Below are 18682 nucleotides of genomic sequence, written 5' to 3'. Positions count from 1 at the left end.
GCAGATGACACAAGATTCTGGGGTCAGAGATGAAGGAGTTTATTACTCACAGCACAGTAAGCAACATTGATTTTGTGATTTTGTTGCTCCCTCCTTACCCCTTAGGCCCCATGAGGGTGAGACAGAGGGACCCAGGAGGGGCCACACAGCAGATCTGCTGCACAGTGGATCTGCAACACAGTTGGGGAACCCTGAACAAGAGAAGCCAGAATCTTTTACAACGGACTGCAAGCAAACTTGCCCTTGCCCTAGAGGGAGGCGTTAAAAATTATACTGCAAATAGGAAAATCTACCCTCTGCTCCAGATGGGGGCACAATCTTCATCTTCTCAGGTCATTTGCTATATACCAACATTCTTAGAAAGATAGTCTGGGACAAAAGGCAGTTAGTGCCTCTGCTCACATGTGTAGAAATGTGACAGACCCACTGAGAATGGCCTCCAAACATATTCATGTCCACATATCTTCACAAGCATTCCTCCAGGCCCCCTCCAGTGAAAGCCAGCCTCTCTCCCACCTCTTCCGGTCTTGCTTGGGCAGCCCTCCCCTCCCCCTCTACAGGGTCCTTATCCCAGTGTGTGAACATGTCCCCAAATATTCCATCCTAAAAAGCAAAGCAAAACAAAACAAAGGCAAACAAACAAAAACCTCTGTTGAACTGATACCCTTGTTAGCTACCCTTTCCTTTTCTCCGCCTTCTTGGTGGGAAGTCCACACCATCTCCATTTCTCTCTGAGCCTGGTTTCTTTACCTACTTTACCACTGAAGCTGTCCCCACTGAGGCCACCAGGGCCTTCAACATTCCCGATGGGACAATGGAGCGGATGTTTTCCAGATCTAGTCCTGCTACATCTGTCTCTGAATCTGAATTTGAATTAAATAAAAAAGTGCCCTCCTCAGGGCTACTTTTAGATCCAACATCTGGCCACTCCCACAAGGTAGGTCCTGTCGCCTGCCTATTTTCAGTGTGAGAATCATGCTTTCCTGTGCCAACTTGAAACAAGTAGACTGCCAGATTTCTCCAGCAAAAATGGTTTTATTTGGGATCAGCAAAGAATTGGAATTCGGGGTCTGCAACCATGGTGAGCCATGTGCAAGTCCCCCAGGGCAAGGGAAAAAGATCACTTTTATAGAGGGCAAAAAAAGGAGTTGGGAGGGCCCTGGTAGAGAGTCTCCATGGCTTTTCATTGGCTGAGTCTTTGCCAGGAAGGAGGAGGAGTCTGTCTTCTTCCTTTTGGGCCCTGCTGTCCTCAAAGGGTGTGAGAGCTTCCTCTTCTGTCTCTTGACTCTGTTTAATTGAGGTTTCTGTTTATTAACTTTTTATGCCTGCTTCGTTGCTTGTCTAATATATTTTTGCTGGAAACCGGACATTTTAGATGATGTAGCAACTCTGGGTACTGGTGACCCGCACCCCACCCATCCCTTGCCCCAGCTTGTCGTCACTTGTTTGTTTAGTGACTGGCTGGCTTATCTCTGTGAAGCCTTCTCCCTCACTCCCCCGAAGTGTTAAACCTGTGATGTTGCTCTGCCAGGAAGTGCAGCTCAGGGTCTGCTCAGTCACCCTGAGATGGCAGTGATTTGGGTAGACTCTCTTCACCTCTTTCCCTGACCACACCCAGCTGTCAAGATCCGTTCATTGCCAGCTGTTGATGTATTATTGCTTACAGCAACGCCCTGGGGTGTAAATTGCTCTGCAGACACCAGACTCCTGAGTTAGTGTCCAGTTTCTTTCCCTGTTCTCTCCTGCAAACTAGCTGGCCTACACTTTAGCCTGTGTCTTCAATGAATCTACCATCTACCACCTCCTCCTGCCATCACCTTTCACCACAACCTCCTGTTTTTGAGAGCACCCTTAGGCTTGAACTTCTCTGCTCTCTGTTGCAAAGAAAGTCAGCTCCTTTGGAGGCAATTAAACCCATTTGTTTCCCAGCCTGCTTCTGTCCCTAGGCAACGTCGGAGCCTGAGACTGGGGACTGTGGTTTGCTTCTCTCTGAGTGACAGCCCTGTTTAGGAGTTGACCACGTGGTGGAAGAGAGGCAGTAGCCTGAGGTCTTCTCAGCTTGCCTCCCCTGGCATGGAACCACCACTTTATGAGCCAGGGAGGCCCCAGTATCCTCAGTGACATCATGCTCGAGGTAGAGGCCCCCCCACTTCCATGAACGGGGGTTGAGCAGAAGGGGTCCCCACCTCTGGGCCACACCTGCCCAGAACTTAGCATCAGCAGCAGGGAGTTGAGGCAGAACAAGAAGTACTAATGTGGGAGGTGGGGAGGGTTTAGCTCAGGAGTAGAGCACATGCTTAGCATGCACAAGGTCCTAGGTTCAATCCTCATGCCTCCATTAAAAATAAATAAACATAATTGCCACCCCCACCCCCACCCCAGGGGACCTAACAGTACAAAAGACAAGGAATGCTGAAGTGCTGCTCCTCCCAGGAAGAAGGCCTTCTGATGGGAGAGGGAGCCCCGAGCTCTTGGCTACACCAGTCTAGAGTGGAGTTTTTGTCTCACTGGGCTGGGAGTTGGGGGAAGAGACAGTGAGAGCAATATTGGCGCAAAGACTTTTACCAAATTGTAGTAGATTTTCTCGAATAGATGTTCCTCCATTTGCTGTATATCCTTAGGACCATTTCTAGGTACTTCACATGGTTGTCTTTTTACACTTTTCGCCAGTTTCACTGCAGAGTGGGTCTGTGGAGTTGCTCAGGCTGTCATGCTGCAATGGCTTTTAACTTAATGTTGGCTTCTCTGTCAGTTTGTTACCTTATAATTCTATTTTGCATCAGGGAAATTTGAATACAAGCTGGATATTTGGTGAATCTAAGGAATTGCTAACTTTTTTAGGTGTGATAATGGTATTGCGGTTATTTTAAAGCGTTCATACCTCTTAGTAATACACGCGGAAATATTTACAGATGAAACAAGGTTGGCTATGAGTTGATAATTTTTGTATTATGTTATGTTGTATTAGCAATTATATTCACATGAGCTGCACAGTGGGGGTTCATTACACTACCCTTTCTACTTTTATATGTGCTTGAAATTTTCCATAATAAAAAGTTAATTTTTTTTCTTTTGTCTACATTTGAAATATACTTCACTAGATTTCTTAGAAATATGTCATCATTAAGTTGAATTAAAATCTTGAAGTGTATAAATACATACTTTTCACCGAAGATTATATTTTACAAAACTGAGAGATCAAAACTTCAAGTACTCTTTGCTCTGAAATAATTTGTATAAGCATCTCTGCAAAAGTTTTTTTAAAATTTTTTTTAACTAAAATCAGTTTATTTCTCAGTATCTGAAATGGCATGAATTTCAAGCAAGTTCCTAATCAAAATGTATCAGATGTCCTAATTATGTATCAGAAGCCAGCTTTGTCCCTTCAATCAAAACCATTTTAGATGATTAATTATTTTATGAAAAAAAAAAGCCATTATGAAAATGGTGCCGGTTGTATTTCAAGAATTTATAAGAAGGCAAATTTATGCACTGAATTGAAACTGAGTAGAAACTGAGCTTGCAAAAAGAAAATACAGTTGATGACAAAAATTTGAATGTCAGCTGGGATGTTCTAGATAAATCAGAATATGGGTTAGCACTTTGATTCAAACAATTAGTGCCTAATGCTTTTCAAGATTGCCAAGTTTTCTTTTCTTACATTTTTTTTTATAGAATTATTAATGGGAATTTTTTTCAACCCCTTGAAAATCTCAACTTCTTGAAAAAATAAATGTTATTTTGTCAGAAATGAGAAACTAGTTTTGACAATAGATAATCTGCCTATTTGCGTGACGGTGCAATTGATAAAATTTTGCACCGTTATAATTGGTCTCGGTAACAGTAGGAAACAAAAATGTTAAAATTATGAAACTTGAAATGATTTCATCATTAATCTCAATTGTGCTGCCAAAATATTGTTTATTATAATCCATTAACTATTCCAAAAAAAAATCACAGTAATTTATTGTTTTTCTGTCTATGATGCTTAACACTATTCACAGTGAACTTTTTTTTAAATTAGTTTGGAATCCAAATTGAATCCATTTGCTCTCTCTCTTCTTTTTTCTTCAAATTCTTTTTAATGGAGGTACTGGGGATTGAACCCAGGACCTTGTGCACGCCAAGCATGGGCTCTACCACTGAGCTATACACTTTCTCCATTCGCTATCTTGATCCTAAATATTTTTCAAATCAGTGTTTATCTCTCTACCTCTACTAAAAGTGGCCCATATCCACTTGGATTACAACTGTTTTCTTATTGCCCTTCCTGCCATCCATCTTGTCCTCCCAAATTCACCTTTCACTCAGCTGGCTGCCAAGGTGATTTATATAAAATGGAGATCTGACTCTCTCTCTCTTCCACTTAAAATTTTCCAGTGGGTCCATACCACTGACAGTAATTTCTCAAGTGTGAGAATACTTTTCTATGTATAGGAAAGCCCTGCCCTCCAGTTTGAGAAACACTATGTTAGAAGTTCATTAAAGTGTGACTTTTTAGGAGATCGGTAAATAATCATAAATACAAATGTGGGCACTGAAACCACACAGCGATACTTGATGATAAGGGTCCAGATGACCAACATGGCTTATATTAAACTTTTAAAAGAGCATCATGAAAATAAAAACACTAGACTAAACATGCCTTGTGGACTTCTGGATAAAGATGACAGACGGAACACATGCATTTATTTATGTTCCCTCCTAAAGCTCCACTAAGATGATAATAAAAGGATTTTAAAAAGCATAAACCCACAGGGTTGAGGAAGAGAGGATTAGAGACCATAGCAACACAATTCTGGAAATGGAAAGCAGATAGGAAATGATAACTGATTTAGCGTCTCCAGATAGCAGCATACTAAACTTTTAGTGGGGAGCCAAGACCCAAACCAATTTATACTATAGAAACTTCAAAAGGGTTAGGAATTTTTGGCATTTGTACCTCTGGAAATAGGATGAGTGGATGACTTATACTAATGATTGATAGAAATCTATTTAAGACAATTCTCTGCCACACACTCTTCAACTACTTTGCTGCTCCTCAACCTTGGCAAAAGACCAGAGGGTTTTTGTTTTTGTTTTTTCCCTCTACAGAGTTAAATAGAGTTTCAGTCTGGAAAATATTAGGCATGGATGAAGATGTGGTACATTAATGAAGCCAAGCATATTAAGGGAATATATGAATACTGAATGCTTCCAGAGAGGAGGGCAAGTAAGACAAATGGATGGAAAATAGGAGGAAAAAATTTAAGAAAAATTATTGGGTAAATGAGGAGGCTCCATGCCTAAATAACAGAAGTTCTGAAAAGAGAGAGAAAAAAGGAAGGGGTACAAATAATCAAAGTAATTCCATGTAATTTCTCAGCCCTGAAGGACATGAGTTTCTAGAACGAAAGGACCCACAATATCCAGAGAAGATTCTACGTGATTCCAGAGAGAGAAAAACAGGTCACATGAAAAAAGAGCCAGACTGGTTTTAGGTTGTCAAAGGCAAAAGTAGAGGCGAGGAAGCAGTGGAGCAATGTCTTGAAAACTATTTCCAATTTAGAATTCTGTATCTAGCCAAACTGTCAGTGCGGTGGAGGAATAAGGTTTGTCAGAGGTAATATCTTAAACGCTTTTCCTCCCTCCTACACCTTTTCAAAAGGAAGCTACCAGAGGTCTTGCTCCACCAAAATGAGAATGTAAACTGGGAAGAAGACGTGGGATAAGGAGAGGAGATTCAACCCAGAGAAGAGCTGCCAGGCTGACAGTGGAAACAGGAGCCAGGTGAGGAGGCAACCAGGCCGGACTGCAGGAAGTCAGAAACTCAGGGAAAGATTTATTCCTCAAAATAATGAAGCTGATAGAATCCCTAAATGATCAGCTTGAGTTACGTATAGTTAGGCAGCTGGCAGAAAGTTTGAGACAGAATTCCTGATAACTGTACAGAAAACAAAGCTAACTGCAAAATATAACAAGCATCAGTGCCAGGGGAGGGTTGGAGGAAGTTGGGCAAGAAAGGAAAGGCAATTATAGCTTATGAAATGGCCCTGCTGAGGATACCATTTAGGTAACTGTAATAATGTGAACACTTGGTCCTGGACTAACCAAAATTATGATGTAATCAAGTTGCATGTGTGTCATAGGGCAGCAGTAGGGTAGGCAGCCAAATCCTCATCTTCCAGGTCAGACACCAGTGGGTAATGCCTAAAATCAAAAACATAAGAAGTCTCAATGCAAGCGTGTAATTTAGAAGTATGGAGGTAAATGCCAAAAGGCTCAGCTGGAAGATACGAAAGCGGTTGACTCTGAGCAAGAGGAAATAGCGGGAGGAGAGTAGCTGGGGACTACTGATTTGGAAAAATGAAATTCTCAAGGGGATTCTTAATTTTAAAAAAATAAAGAAAAATATTCTCATGGGGAATGTACAGATTGGATTTTGTCCTCAGGCCCAGTGCATGCAGAACAAGGCCAAGCTCTGATGCCTCTTTTTTTTTTTTTTTTTTTTTTTTAATTTTCTTATCTGATAAGTCTCTTATTCAGACTGTCAGTGGTCTGGACCTTGCCTACTGCTCCAGCAATATTCCTGTATAACATCCCATGTGGCAGCACCACCTACTTTCTTGCAGGTCTACCGCACGCATGCTGTTCTCGCCCGGGTGGCCTTGCTTCTGCACTCCCCTTTGCCTGGCTCACTGTTTCTTCCCCACCCACTCAGCCCCCACCTGCCCCCACTAACCTTTCTGCCTATTTGTGGGTTATTTTTAGCATTCTGTTTTATCTATAGTGTTTTTGAGTGTATCTCTTTGTATAGCTTTTTAAGCGCTTGCTCTAGGCATTATATTAGACACCTGCCCAGCCCATTGGCAGCCAGAGCACCAGCACAGGTGGAGGGGCTGCTGTCTCCTGGATGCTTCTCACCTGGGACTTTGAGTCTTGAGAGACTGAAGGGAGATGCAGGGATAAACGGGGATTTCTTGTAAGTGATGCAGTGGATCAAAGCCCGCTGGAGTGTTGGCAAATACCTGGTGGCAGTGACACAGTGATGTTGGATCTCAGTTGGACACCGGTTCAGCTGCCTAGTCACATGACCACCTATTTGGATTTAACTTTATACCTTGTGAGAGCACTGTCTGAGAGCTGAGCTCAAAAAAAGAGGATGTAATTGAAATTGTGTGTGTGTGTGTGTACACAGGTGTGTGGTGAGGGAAGTGCAACCAGTGGTCTTTGGTCAGTACCTGGAACTGCGCAGACCTGCCCCATCCTCCCGCCTACTCTGGCTGAGTCCTCTTGGGGAACCCCTGTATGCTGGACTTTTTCCCAGAGTGCAAGACCAGGCAAGCGCTCTTCTTTGCTGCTGGTCCCTGGTGACAGTCGCCCACCACACCAAAACAAATCAAGTCCTCACCTGCCTCCTGCCCCAGGGAACCTGGGAGCTCAGATGTTTATGCCAAGCCCTGCCCACTGGCCTCACTGGCTGCAACAGTCAGGGAGAGAAAGAGGCAGGGATGTGTGTTCCAGCCACTGTCCCCCTCCAAATCCCTGAGCTTGGCCCCTCAGATTAGACAAGGAAGGAGGGAGGAATGCCAAGGCGGAGGATACCTCCAGACATCAAGGTCTTCCAAGGCAGCGGCGTGGGATGTTTAAGAGGGTGTATTGCAGAGCCCCCAGTCTCAGCTCCACTGTTTACAGTGTGGGCTGGGACACGTTCCTTAAGCTCGCTATGCCTCAGCTTCCTCATTTTAACGTGAGAATGGTAACAGTACCAACTTCATAAGGATTGCTGTGCTCATTAAATATGCCTGCAACAGTTCCAGAAACGTAGGAAGCACTATACTGATGTTAGTTGGTTAGCCCTGTGCAGACTGATGCGCTGGGGACAGACACTGGACTGTAAGAAAGACGGGACCCTTTTGGTGAAGTGCTGTATCCGCCTGCACCTCTGGGCAGTGAGAGCAGCAGCGCACATGGAAGCCTGGTGTCACCAGATGCACTGCTGGCAGAGACAGCTGCACAAGCCCTCCCATCCTCAAAGGCCTCGAATGTACACACTCCTCCCAACAAAAGTCAAGTATATTTTCTCACCCCTTAACTCGGGGTGGGCCTTGGGCTTTCTTCGGCCAATAGAATGTGGCCAGAATGATGATGTGTGCCTTCTGACAGTCGGCCTCACGTGGCCTCGGAGCTTCTGCCCCTGTGCTCCTGGAACCCTCTGCCACCACGTCCAGGAGCTGGGTCTAGCCTCCTGGAGGACGAGAGGCTGCACGGAGGAGGATGGAGGCACCCAGATGAGAGCCGGTGTGGACAACCGGACAGAAGAGTGAGGCCATCTTGGGCCGGCCAGCTCCTGCAGCAGTAGGGGTAACCCCAGACCAAGCAGCAGGAAGCTGATCCCAGCCTTACTGTCTGTCCATAAAGTCACGAGCAAATACATGGTCATTTTTTTAAGCCTTCAGAACTTGAAAGACCCAGAGGAGAGCCTCCCAGAGAGCTGGGTTGTTCTTAGGCCCTGTCCTTGGGGTAGAGCGGCTGCTCACCTCTGGGGGCCCCAGAGGTCATCCATGTCCTGCACGGCTTCCACACTGGGCTTGTGCTGTGCTGTTGTCCAGCCCTTGCCCACACACGTGCAAACCATTTTTTTATCACCTCTCAGATCTTGGACACCTGGCCTGGTGGCTGAGGAAACTGCCAAGCTCTCAGCAGCCCGAAGAGGACAGCTAATTCCTGCCTGTGGTTGTGCAATCCTCTGAAATTAGCTGTCCTCACACTGGGCTCTTTTTAATTTCCAGCTCTGGCAGCTGGAGGACAATAAGGCAGAAGAAAGAGGTTCCTGAGAGCCATGTGGGTGTATTTGTAAGTCCATAAATTCCCCCAGCAAGAGGTGGCATGTGTCTCTGTCAACCCCCAGCCGAGCCCTGTGAGTAATGACTCCGCCCTGGTTGTCTGAATGTGTAAGTCAGAAACCTACCTACCCACTCCCTCATCCCAAACACCTTTCTTGCCGAGCCTTTCTTCTGGACCCGTCATATCACCCGATGTGGGTCTTCTGATTTCACTAGCCCCTGACTCTGAGATACTGATAATCACAGGTACTTTTCTGACACCCTCCCTCGCCCCAAACAACCAGCAATCCTGGGGGAACGTGACCCATCTGGGGAGAGGAATTCCCCAGCCGTGACATGGCTTGGGCTGTGCCAAGAGTTCGTCCTCCATTCGGAAGAACTGTGGTGCCTATACGAAATGAAAGGGCACGTGGGGCGTGTTTTTTCCTGCCCTTGAGCTCAGCTAATGATGGAAACTCAATGTCATGTATCATCTGGTTGTGCTATTTGCTTTGAGAACGTGATGAAGCTGGTGTGTGTGAATGAAGGATCAGGGAAGGCCTCTGGTTTCCTGGCTCCCAGGTCGCCAGCACATTGCTGCTCTGTGTGCCCTCCCAGAGTGTGGTAATCCGGAGAGTGCCACGTGTTCGCATAAACCCATCTGCAAACAATTTTGTGGACATGTGTAAATCCTCAAGTTTGGCAGGGTATACTTTTCTCCTTCTGCAAACACGCCTTTTCCTTATACACCAGTCAACCTGTAGGTCCGGGACTGTTCCCAAGAGCAGAAGATGCCGCCATCCTCTACTAAATCAACTTCGCCTTCCGTCACTGACGCCAACATGCATCCTGTCTTCTAATCCCTCTTGATTTCTGAAATGCCCTCCTGACCCAGGAACCATGTTCACATCCAGCGACCTCCTCTCATTCTCATCAACTTCAAAAAACCCCAAGTGATTCCTCGCTACGAAAAGAGCGAGCACCCAGACTACTGACCCAGAAGCACCTGGGTGGAACAGAGGTGACAAAGTAGAAAGTCGTGAGCCGTGTTAGGTTGTAAATCCTCGAGATCTACTGACCTGGAAACATAAGGAATATGAGAAAGCGGGGCGATGTTAGTTAGTGGCAGATGGGTTAGTAAAGGTGTGAGAACCTGGGCAAACCTTATGGAAAGAGGGGAAAAGAGAGAGCAGGGTTAAATGAAAGCCAGGGAGGTGGCAATCTTGAGTGGGCAGAATGTGGCTCTGCCCATTGGCAAAATACCCTCTTCTCGGCCCAGGCTTTGAATCCTTATCAGTTCTTTCCTGGTGGGAAGGGCCTTAGGGTTTGGGAATGTGAACTTGCCCTTGGGGCTCTTGGTCCACGCTGGAATGGGTCAAGGGTGGGAGCTCTTTAGTCCTTGAACAGATGGTGTGTTCCCGTTAAACTGTATTCCAGACGTGGGAGAAAACCAGGCTTCCAAGAAATCCAGTTCAGAATGTATTTCTGGTTGAGAGTTTATAGCAAGAAAGAATGAGGCGGTCAAATTGTGAGACCAGGTATCAGAAAGGAATGTCTGGTTGAAGGCGTTAGGCTTATCTGCAGAACTGGAGACAGCTGTATGCTGTCTGTTAAAGGTTGCCCAGTGCAGGCTCCCTGGGCTTCCCAGAAGCAGAGCCTGAGGGAGGGACCGCGGGTTTGTGGCTTGAGTGCCAGGGGAGGGCTCTTCAGGAAGTGCCTGTCAGAGAGAGAGAGAGAAAAGGGACAGTCAAGATGAGGTCTCAGGTAAAGTCTAGCCTCCGGGGTCTGTGCAGAGGTCACCCCGCGGCCCCGCCCTGACTTTCACAGCCTTTCAGGGACGTGTGGGCTTCCAGGAGCGGGGGCAGGGTGGAATGTCCCAAGATCCTCAGAGCAAAGGGCTCCCATCAGCCAAAGGCTGCCTTCCAGGGAAGGGTACAGGTGTCAGCCAGCAGCCTGCACTGGCCCACGATGGGGCTTGGGGGGGGGGTCCCCTCCAGCAGTCTGTTAATCACCTCTGTTCTGCTTCCGATCATAATCTCCATCTGGGGAGTACTCAGTGGTAGCAGCAGGAATGCTGGATAGAGAGACTTCATTTTTTTTTTTGCCAGGTGATTATCTTTCTCAGAAGCAGAAGCCTTATTCCTTTTTTTTTTTTTTTTTTTGACAGGGGCAGGTAATTAGGTTTTCACTTATTTATTTTTATTTTTTAATGGTGGTACTGGATATTGAACCCAGGACCTTGTGCATGCTAAGCACACGATCTACCGCTGAGCTATACCCTCCCCCAACTCCTTTTCATATGGTATGTGATTGGAAACAGGACATGTGTTTCTAAGTCAAGATTTATAAATGCGTAACTAGTCCTGGAAGGAGTCTCTCCTTGCTCTAAATTATCCCTATTATGCCAATTTCTCTTCTCTGGCAGTGGTTTTTGGTAAGCCTCTGAAGCACAGGTTATAAATCTGACTGTAGCCGATGTATGCCAAAGGATATGGTTTTTGGCTGGTACCCTGCTCCCACATCCTATGAGAAGTGTGGGATAATTTTGTGGAGGTGCACAGTGATGTGTGATGGAGGTGGGAGAGTCTTTGCATCTTTATTTGAGTGAGTCTTGTGGACTAAAGCATTTTTAAAGGTTCTCTTTTCTCTCTCAGGAAGACAGGTAACATTTTTATTGCATCTTTTCGGGAGTACGGCTCAGTGCACTTTGCCCTATGGTTTAGTATATTCACGGAGTTGCTGAACTTTTCCTACATGTTTACTGGGTTAATAAAACCCAGTCTACCTCCTGTGTGTCGCCTTTACTTTTACACAGAACACTTCACCTCTGACTCATTTGGTCACCAAATGTGGGTGTGTGTGTGGTGGGGGGTGGTTCCCCACACCAAGCAATTCTGCCACACCAGCTGGGTGTCCCACAGTTTAACTCAATTTAGTTCAATTCTGCTATTATCTCTCTGGAGACAGGGTCCAATCCCACAGGTTTGGGGCTCAGTCCCACTTCAGATGCCAGTCACAAGTCGAGGATGTCACCTGTGCTTCTGACCTACTGGCTGTAAATCTGAGATTCTGAGGTTCTCACGACTCCCTCCTTCTGTTTGATTAATTTGCTCAAGTGATGCACAGAACTGAAAGGAGCACTTATGCTTCCTAGTTTATCAAAGGATGTGGTCAAGGCTGCTGGTGAACAGCCAGACGAAGAGACACACAGGCTGAGGAGTGGCAGTGCTCTTAGTACAGGAGCTGCTGTCCTGTGGGGTGGGGGTGGGCGACCCGCCTGGTATGAGAATGTGCTTCCCCCTCCGGAAGCTCTCAGAACCCCGCACTACTGGGGTTTTTTGGAGACTTCCTCACATAGGCAGGATCTGTTATTAACTCCCTTTCCAGCCCCTCTCTGGAGAAGTGGAAAGAACGGGGCTGAAAATTCCAAGCTTCTAATCATAGCTCGGTCTCCTGGTGACCGGCCCCCATCCAGGAGCTGTCTCGGATTCCACTGGAGTCACCTCATCAGAATAAGACATTCTTATCATCTAGGACATTCCAAGGGACCTGAGAGTTCCTTGTTAGGAGACAGGGACAGAGACAAATCTCTGTATTTTCTGTTGCCTCTTATCGACCAATTTCTTTGTTCTCCATTCTTTCTCATATTTCAGAGCTTCTTAGGGTCATATTCTTTCTTCCAGAAATACATTGTTTAAAAGTGTCTGTAGTGAATTGCTATTGGTGATAAACTCAGTTTTTCGAAGCCTGAAAACGTCATTGGTTCAACCTGCTCTTGATAGTTTTACTGGTACACGGGGCTCGGCTGGCCTTTTCTCATAGCACTTTGAAGATACAATTCTGCTGCACCACCAAGGGACCACTGGTTCTGCTTTACAGTCACCCTAGGGTATGCGGGTATGTGACTGGAGACAAGACGTGTGTTTCTAAGTCAAGATTTATAAATGAGTAACTAGTCTTGTGGGTGCTGGGAATACATCAGTGAAGGTCTTCCTCATTGTTGGAGGCTGACAGAACAGAAGGCCACCTGGACCTAACGCTCATTAAACAATACCCACAAAGCCCTTGATGGCAGAGGAGAGATTTACTGCACGGTACGGCCCTAGGGAGCGTTGCTGAAATATTGGCCCCGTCCTGGATGAGCTAAATTGAAATTCCAATGGCCACCTCAGATTTCTTCGCCCCAGATTTCTTTTCTCTCCTTCCCTTGCCATGCGGGTCTTGGAGCTTAAAAGAAAAGAGACAGCTTTATTACTTTGCAGGGCAAAGGGGACTCCCAGCACGCTGGTGCCTTCAAACCTGTGAACCTGCCTTGGAGATGGGGGGATGATTATCTATCTGGCCATAGCTCAAGCAATAAGCAATCAACAGAATCATTTTCTCATCATAAGACTCAGAGCAGCTTCATGATGCCTCCAGGTGACCAATTCTATAGAAGCTGGTGGTTGTCACTTTTTCCGATCTCTTTTATCTCATCAGTGCCCAAGGCGTGGTCTTCGTGGTATTTAGCCTATTTTGTAAGGTTACAGTTCTGTGACCTTCTCCCTGGAGAAAAACTCAGAAACCAAGTACAATTATTACTTTCATTTATTGGAATAAAACAGAAACAGTAAAATTAATAGCTTTATATTTTAACAGTGGGCCTGGAGCTGTGAGTAGCTACCGGTCAGTCAGGTCAGGATGACCGTTTTAAGGGCAAGCATAAGAATAAGCTATCTGTTAGCCTAAGTGTGGCCCCTTTATCAATCCTCCTTCAGTAGGTTCAGTGGGAAGACAGAAGTTGCTGCAGGGGTCCAGGATGGTGTCAGTGATGCTAAGGGCCATCCGAAAGGGATAGGGGCCTGGGGCTTCCAAGAGGAGGAAGGTCAAAAGAAGAGCAGAAATTTAGTAATCAGATGTCTGCCCATCCAGATAAAAAGTTATCTTTCTTTCTGGCCCAGGTCCCCTATCTAAATTGTTTTTGATGATTAAGGGAGGGGTAACACTTTTCTTGAGCCTGCTGGGCCTTGATTGCCTTCGGCTCAAAATAGTTAGCTTGCCATGGTGACACATTCCAGTGAGATTCCTTCTGAACCGGCCACAGACGTGATGCCCCTTCATTCTGTTTGTTTGTTTGCTTATTATTTTTTATTTTTTTATTCCCCTTCATTTTTAATATTTCACTCTGTATTTTCCAAGTACAAGAATGTCCTTTTTTATAACCGTAGTACAACTATTTTAAAAGTCAGGCAATTAGCATTGATATAATACCCTTATCTAATCTACCATCCTTTTTCATATTTTGCCAGTTGTCCCAATAGTCTTGGAGAGCAAGTAAAATAAAATAAAAATCTAGTCCAAGGTCCATTCCAAGATAACGTGTTGCAGTGGGTTGGCCTTCCTCTTTGTGTCTTTTAATCTTCAGCAGTTTCTCAATCTGTGCTTGCCTTTTGTGACCCTAGAATTTTTTTTTTTTAAGTTAACAGGTAAGTTTTAGAGACTATTTTATAGGATGTTCCTCAGTTTGGATTCTCTTGGTGTTTCCTTGGGCTTAGGTTGTGGTTCTTATGCCTTGGGTAGGAATAACACAAAAATGATGCTGTGTCCTTCTCAGACAGGGGTTTGTCCCATTACTAGTGATACTGACTTTGATCACTCGGTTAAGTTGGTGTTTACCAGGTTTCTCCACTATAAAGTGACTAGTTTTCACTTTAATTTGTAAGTATCTGGTGGGGAGATAGCTTGAGACTGTGTAGATGTATTATTCCTCGTCAAACTTTCACCTATTAGTTTTGACATCCCTGAGTGAGTCTTGCTTGAATCTACACATATGATTGTCAAATAGTGATTTCCTAACTTCTTCCTTCCGTCTACAATTACCGGGCCGTGTAATGTATTAATGAACAGAAACCTCAGTTAAGTAGAGTTGGGAGACCAGAAGGGGGCGCACGCTCACGTTCTGTGACCACGGCAAAGCCACCGCCAGTGAGAAGCTTTGTTGAGGACAGCTGCCCTAGATTTCTTTTCTCTCCTTCCCTTGCCATGCGGGGACTTGCACGTGGCCCGCCATAGTTGCAGACCTCAAATTCCAGGTCTTTGCTGATCCTGAGTAAGTCTGTCTTTGCTGGAGAAATGCCAATTTGCTTCGGGTCAATGGTAATGTTTTACTATAAGAAAAAGCATTTCTTTCTCCTTCATTATTTACTGATTTATATCAGTGTGGCTCGTGGATTCCTGTTGTATTCCATGTGTCGAAATTCGCTACTATCATTATTATTATTTTCATTCTCAAATTGGCCTATTTTTAGCCAGCAGCAGATCCTTCAAGCTAGCTTCCTTGTTTCTTTGGATGTGTCCCCATTTTTAAAGTACTTCGTTACTTTCTGGGATAATAAGATGTTCCAGGTTTATCTTATACCTTCCATACCCCAGCTGTGGAATCAGCCATTTTTCCAAAAAGCCCTGGTTCTTTTTAGTGGAAAATGGCGTTTAGGAACCCCAGATCTGGGCACTACCTGTGGTCATTGTTACTGGAGTGTCATTGCCTCTAGGACATAAACATATCCCATTACACATAATTCTAGCTGTCATCTTCTATTTAGCTATCTATTTAAAATCACAAGTTCACATCGATACCTCCAGTTCCAGTCCAACACGGTAAGGTTCATTGTTCACTACAGCTGTGCCCCTTTCCATAGTTGTAACTTTTTTTTTTCTGATAATGAGAAAATTGGCTCCCATTATCCTTAATATATTTACTTACTTAATTCCATAGTACACAGAAAGTGATTTCAGAATTACTAAGCCACAGCACTGTGTAAACAAACCTATCGATTAGAATGCAGTATTTGTTTACAATTCTTTTTGTCTTTATTCTGAGGACATGTAGTTGAAATATAGTTTTTCTCCCTTCCATGTGTTTATGAATAACACTTTAACAGTTCAGTCCATTTGTTTCTCTTTGCATTCCACTTGGAATTTCCCCCATCCTTGTTGATTTTAATATTTTTTGGACTGTGTCACATACGAAGGCAAAGCTATGCCAAAAAGTATATATACTCAGGGGAGTCACTCCCTCTCACTCCCTTCCTACCCTGTTCCTATTCACTCCCCTTGTGTAGCCATCTCACCAGTTTTTGGTATCATTTCCTCGTGTTTCTTTTTGCAAAACCAAGCAGATACATGTGTATTTTCTTATTTCTTCTTTTCTACGTAAAAGGTACAAATATTATAAATAGTCTTTTGTCTTTACTTCTGTTTTTTAACTTAAAAATATGTCCTAGAAACCACACTGTGTCTGTTCATGTAAATATTCCTCGTTTTATTTCAGCTGCATCGTGCTCCATTGTATGGATGTACCGTTCTTTAAGTTTCCATTTCTTATGTTTAAGTATTTCAGCAGTTTCCAGCATTCTGCAATTTCAAACAGCGTTGCAGTCAATAACCTTGCGCATTTTATTTTTGCATTGTTGGAGATATAGCTTCAGGGTAACTTCCTAGAGAAGGGATTTTTGAATTTTTTTTTGGTAAGAGGTGAACACTTATGTGGTTTTTTGTTTTTCTGTGGAGGGGGATTAGGTATTTATATGGAGGTACTGGGGATTGAGCCCAGGACCTTGTGCATGCTAAGCATGTGCTCTACCACTGAGCTATACTCTGAGTTTTGTTTGATATTACCGAATTCCCCTCCATAAGGGCTGTACCAGTTTGCATCCCCACCAAGTATTATGGAAGTTCCTGTTTCCCACAGCCCTGCCAACAAAATGATTGTCAAGCTTCTTAATTTTTGCCAATCTGATAGGTGAAATGACTATTTCAGAGTCATTTCAACTTGTATTTCTCTTATGAGTCAAGTTGAACATTTTTCCACATGGTGAAGGGCCATTTTTATACCTTTTTTGAGGGAGTTGTTGCTGTTCACATTTCGTGCCCATTTTTCTATGGGGTTTTCGGTCTTATTTCTTTCCGTTTTTTTGAATTGTTTTATATGTTGGATAGATTAACCATGATATATATGGCAAATATTTTTTCGATTTTTTTATCTTTGGCTTTATGGTGACTTTTTTGCCATACAAAATTTTATTATTTTTACGTAGTCAAATATATCAATCTTTTTTTGCCTCTGGGGTTTTGTTTTTTGTTTTTTTTTTTTGAGGGGGGAGAGGTAATTAGGTTTATTTATTTATTTTAATGGAGATACTAGAGATTGAACCCAGGACCTTGTCCACGCTAAGCAAATGCTCTATACCTGAGCTATACTGCCCCCCCCATTGCCTCTGAGTTTTGAATCATGTTTAGAAAACTTCCCTACAGCTTAGTCAAAGAGGTATTCACCTATAAGTTCTTTTTTTTCCCACCCCTAAATGCTTAGTACTCTTAGCATTTCAGTTTTTACACTTTGATCTCTGAACCATCTGGAGTTTATTCTTGTTTTGTTTTGTTTTTTTTGAAGGGGAGATGGAGGTAATTAGGTTTATTTATTTGTTTTAATGGAGGTACTGGGGATCGAACCCAGGACCTGGTACATGCTAGGCATGTGCTCTGCCACTCAGCTGTACCCTCTCCCCTTGGAGTTTATTCTTGTGTGGTGAAAGTTAAAGATCCAGTTTCATCTCTTTCCAAACAGTTATCTCTTGTAGCTATCTATCTGTTTGCGTCTATTAGTTACAAAATCTATTTGGACCCAGTGATTTCCATATATACTTGGGTAGATTTCTGGACTTTCTATCCCATTCAGCTGGTCATCTGTCTATTCACGCAGCAGTACCATGTTGTTTTAATAATAGAGACTTTATAGTATATCTTAATATTTGGCAGGGCTGGACCTCCCTCATAGCCTATCTTTTTCAGGTTTTCCGGGCTATTCTTACATGTTTATATATCCATATGAATTTTAGTATGCATTTAGGATCTAGAAAAAATGTTTTGTTATTTTTGTTGGAATTGTGTTAAATTTGTAAATTTCCTTGGGGAGAACTGACACATATATTATATTGAGTCATTCTTTCCAAAAACAAAGGATGACTCTCCATTGGCCCAAATCTACTTTTGCGTCTTTCAGGGGTATTTGAATGTTTTCCTCATACAGATTTTGGACCTTTCTTGTTGAACTTATTGCTAAGTTTTTACCTTCTTGATTGCTGTTGTAAGTAGGTTTTCTCTCCATGATATCATCTCCCTGGTTATTGTTTATGTTTGTGAAGGCAGCTGCTTTCTGTACGTTAATTTTATATCCTGCTACCTTACTCTACCAATATTACATAGTACACTTATTCTACCATATACTATCATATCATCTGCACGTGGATTCTTTTCTAATTCGTATGCCTCTGATTGATTTCTCTTGTCTAATTACTCAGAGTGAGTTAACCCAACAGTTTATCCAAATTTGGACCCAGATGAATGAGGCTCAGCCTTTATATTTGGCTAGACTGAGTTTAAATTTGAAGAGGCAGATTTGGAGGTCCTCTACTGATAGTATATGACCCTAAACGTATACCAGAATTCATATAGAAGAACGAACACCTAGGAATAACTAGGAAAACCTAAAAAAGGAAAGCTGGGCACCGTGGAGAATGGGGAGTCAAGATGCTGCCACCTACCATCCAGATTTGGTACTGCACCCTTCTTGAGCAAAGCAAATCGGAACCTATTGGTATTGAGCAGCTTTGGAATCTGAGAATTAAGTCTAAAAGAGTGTGTGTTTGTTTGTTTGTCTGTTTTGGGTTTTTGTGTGTGTGTTTTTCCTTCTAGAGTTCTTCTGGGCTTCACATCCCGGAGATAGAGCTCGAAGGGGTACGGTGAACTGAAACGTCTTTAGCTTAGCCCGAATTCTCATCCCGGGGTTTGAGAAAATGCAGATCGATGGGAGGATCAAAGAATGAGAGGGGAAAGAAAAC

General features: G+C 43.7%; 1 long non-coding RNA gene across 3 annotated transcripts in view; it reads left to right on the top strand.

Annotated features, from left to right (window-relative positions):
- The window catches only part of LOC106728639, a 112149-nt gene that overhangs the window by 21791 nt on the left and 71676 nt on the right, over window positions 1–18682 (top strand). The window lies entirely within an intron of this gene.

This window comes from Camelus ferus, chromosome 16 (assembly GCF_009834535.1).
Source record: "Camelus ferus isolate YT-003-E chromosome 16, BCGSAC_Cfer_1.0, whole genome shotgun sequence".
In the NCBI taxonomy this organism is placed as follows: domain Eukaryota; kingdom Metazoa; phylum Chordata; class Mammalia; order Artiodactyla; family Camelidae; genus Camelus; species Camelus ferus.
The sequence above is the reverse complement of the archived record's forward strand: the minus strand, read 5'-3'. Positions and strand labels throughout refer to the sequence as shown.